Consider the following 3,869-nt stretch of genomic DNA (forward strand, 5'->3'; position numbering starts at 1 on the left):
TTGTGAACAGCTGTCAAGTAGCTTTCCCTTACGATCTTCACCGCCATGTGGTCATGAACTCTCTCTCCTTCCTCCAAAGTTACGGTCAACAGCTGATTCTTGAGGATAAGGATCCTTGCAGAGTTGATAGTCTCATACAAGTCCTTCAGGATTCTCCAGGCCTCAATTGTCATTGAGGCAAGCTAAATGTGTGCAATGACCGAATCTCTCTCTCCTTCCTCCAAAGTTATGGTACACAGCTGATTCTTGAGGATAGCAGAGTTGATAGTTTCATACAAGTCCTTCAGGATTCTCCAGGCCTCAATTGCCATTGATGCAAGCTGAATGCCTGAAATGACCGAATCTGCCGTCGTGCCAATGATCATCCCAACGTCTTTATCCTCCCACTCTTCTATAATGGTTGTAACAAAAACCTTGAAGCTCCTTGGAAGCTGTTGAGCACAAGCACGGTCAACTATTGTGTGTCTAGCTTGTGGACAACTGTCGCTAGCTTTCCCAAATGATCTTCGCCGCCAGGAGGGGGTCATGCACTCTATCCTTCCTCCGAACTCACGGTAAACAGCTGATGCTTGAGGATGAGGATCTTTGCAGAGTTGATAGTCTCATACAAGTCCTTTAGGATTCTCCAGGCCTCACTTGCCATTATTGCAGCTGAATGTGTGGGGCTGTCGTGCCAAACATCATTGACAGTGCCTCAACGTCTTTATCCTTCCACTCCTCAAATGCAACTTGATTTCAAGGCCACCTTTTATAGGGGAAGGGTCCCTCCAAAATACCCGACCTGGTAGGGGGGATTGTCCGACCCAAACAGACCCCCTCACCTGACTTGCTGTTTTCCCCCTGGTGGGGCACATAAATTGAGGGCTGGCTGGCCTATCGGCCTCCAAACAGCACACAGACAAAACCCTGCTATTCCGCCCTATTCCAGGCTGCTTCTGGGATCCAGACCTGGTTGCAAAATCTTCCGTACAGCCTGCTGTACCTGCCCGTACCCCTGTTGACATCATGTGCCCCCCCCCTGGATGCACTCATTTTTTGGGGGCTCACAGATGGGGAGGTGACCTCTACTTTTCCAACATAATGGTCGTCATAAAACCCTTGGAACTACTTGAAAGCATGTTGCGCATAATGGTTATCACAAAACCCTTGAAAGCATTGCCAACTATTAGTGTGCCTATCTTGCGAACAGCTGTCAACTAGCTTTCCCTGATGGTCTGCACCGCCATGTGGTGGTCATGCACTCTCCAAAGTTATGGTCAACAGCTGATTCTTGAGGATAAGGATCCTTACAGAGTTGATAGTCTCATACAAGTCCCTTACGATTCTCCAGGCCTCTATTGCCACTAATGCAAGCTGAATGTGTGGAATGACCGAATCTGCCGTCGTGCCAATGATCATCCCAACATCTTTATCCTCCCACTCTTCTATAACGGTTGTCATAAAACCTTGAAGCTCCTTGGAAGCTGTTGAGCACGAGCATGGCCAGCTGTCGTGTGTCTAGCTTGTGAACAACTGTCGCTCGCTTTCCCTAATGATTTTCATCGCCATGAGGTGGTCATGCACACTCTATCTTCCTGCAGACTAATGGTCAACAGCTGATCCTTGATGATGAGGATCCTTTCAGGGTTGATAGTCTCATACAAGTCCTTTAGGATTCTCCATACCTCACTTGCCATCATTGCGACTATTCATGTGTGGAAGGACGGAATCTGCTGCTGTCGTGCCAATGATCATTGACAATGCCTCAATGTCTTTATCCTTCCACTCCTCAATCGCAACTTGATGTCTAGGCTTAACAACATTGCCCAAGGCATGCACAGGCCTCAGCCTCAAGCTCCATGAAAACACACCAAGTACACAATGAAGATCCCTCCAATCTCACTCACAGTAGTGCGGAATAAGATGCTAGAAGAACCGAAAAGCGCTCGGAGCAGCGTGCAGCCAATAATGGATTTAGATGACGTCGGAAGTGGGTTGTACCTTGGAGAGGCGACCCCCGCATCTCTGCTCTGCGAGTTGAAATTGGATTGGAAGGGGGCCGCGCGAACGCGAGCCCCCGCTGCCACAAATTATGACGTGCACTCTCCCCGTAGGGAGATGCTAGGGTGCAGCCCGTCCGAAGTGCAATGGAGAGGCCGACCCTAGGCCATCGGCCTTCCTGATCACCGATTGACCCCGCCCAGGTAAGTATGTCTTCCGGGGGTGCTGCCATGCGCTTAACTATGCCTCCCTCCCACCTTCCTACGCCAACCTCTATATGGGATCTCCTTCCACGTGGCACGATTTGAGGCCCCATGACTTCTATGCACTCCCAAATGGGCCGACACATCTCGGCTTCTATGGTTGATTTTTACTCCATGCACAATCTTGAACAATTTCCCCGGCTCATGGTCTAAAAATTTTATTATTTGCTCAAAAGTGTGCAATTTTAAGTTTTGGCTCTATACCAATTCTCTAGGAAAAACTCTCTATTTTCTCGTTGAGCTTTTCGTTAAGCGCACTTGTCTTCTTTGAACCTTTTTATGCATCTTTTTCTACTCTTCTCTTAAGGCATGCCTAAACTAGCCAATTTCATTCATACATCTTCCACCTTTTTTTTTTAAGAACCTACAATTAGTTCTTAGCATCATCCTGTTAACCCATGCATCTTCCACATATTGTTTTGAAAAAGCTACAATTACTTCTTCACATGAACACAATGAACGGTTCAAGTTTTGCTCTTGTATGTGAGTCCAATATTTTCATTACATTGCACAATCTATTTTCATATGCGGTATAGCTACTTGGCTAAATGATCCGGGTCATGCCCTCTCCATTGACATTACAACACCCGCTTACACGATCTAGGGTCACAAGGTCTTCTAGATAAGGTATGTGACTTCCCTGCTTGGCAATAATGTCTTATTTCTTCTTGAGAGGAGAGTATTGGGAGACTCTATCTAGCGTCACTTCTTGCAACATTTGGGAGATGTATATAGGATAATTGCTTGCAGCACTAGGGTTACCCACTGCAACCTAGTGATGGGAGGCCATAGGTCCCCTTAGTAGTCACCCCCATTGCCGTTTGGTAGGACATTCGCTACACTATGCTTGCCATATTACAGTGTGGGATGTCAGATGACCACTAAGAGGCAGGCATGTTTCTGCAAGGCTTGGTCTACAAGCATCCTCTATGTATTCAAAAGGCGATGCATTCGTGGGATGTATAGTCCCCTGCCTTGGTTTTTGGCCCCTATTTTAGAGATTCCCTAGGTAGTGAGTTCAGAGAAACAGACTAGTCAACACCCAATGTTTTTTCTTGTTTTCCTTGATTGTGCCACACAGCTTGTTGATTTCTATGTTTGGTTTACTAGAAAGTTCTTTTCTTTTGTATCTTGGTGGTCGAGGACTTAGTGAAGCTATAACAATCTTCAACAACTCTCTCGATTAGCCTCAGGATGAAACTGAAGCCTTTTGTAGAGGCAGTCCACGAATTACCATGCCTCCCCTTTTACTACTAAGAATGCAATAGATTCAGCCAAAAGAACAAGAATGGTTCAACTACTCGACATCCTCCTATAACTCTTGCTGCTGCTATGGAGGATCAACATGCTTTTGACACTGATGTTAAAGATGAACCTTCTTGATCCTGCATTCTCTCTTCACTTGGCGCCTACCTAGAAAATGGTCTTTGTCACATGATGTCACTTCCCATTCTACTACTACAACAACGAGCTTTAAAATTTACTAGAAAGTTCTTTTCTTTGGAGAGGAAATGATTTGATACTAGGACATGTAGCTTCTAAGATAAACACCTTGGCTGAATTAATGAGGTGGAGAATATGATTTATTTATGACCATCACCTTGAAGAGAGTAAGCTTGGACTTAT

General features: G+C 45.8%; 1 non-coding gene across 1 annotated transcript; it reads right to left on the minus strand.

The window, feature by feature from the left end:
* Window positions 1-2,031: 2,031 nt before the first annotated feature.
* On the minus strand, window positions 2,032-2,191 carry LOC147900847 (U1 spliceosomal RNA). Its single transcript, XR_015541252.1, has one exon. It is a non-coding gene; the product is annotated as a U1 spliceosomal RNA (small nuclear RNA).
* Between the last annotated feature and the right edge of the window lie 1,678 nt (window positions 2,192-3,869).

This window comes from Dipteris shenzhenensis, chromosome 6 (assembly GCF_047967505.1).
Source record: "Dipteris shenzhenensis isolate YYH24624 ecotype China chromosome 6, Dip_SZ_1.0, whole genome shotgun sequence".
In the NCBI taxonomy this organism is placed as follows: domain Eukaryota; kingdom Viridiplantae; phylum Streptophyta; class Polypodiopsida; order Gleicheniales; family Dipteridaceae; genus Dipteris; species Dipteris shenzhenensis.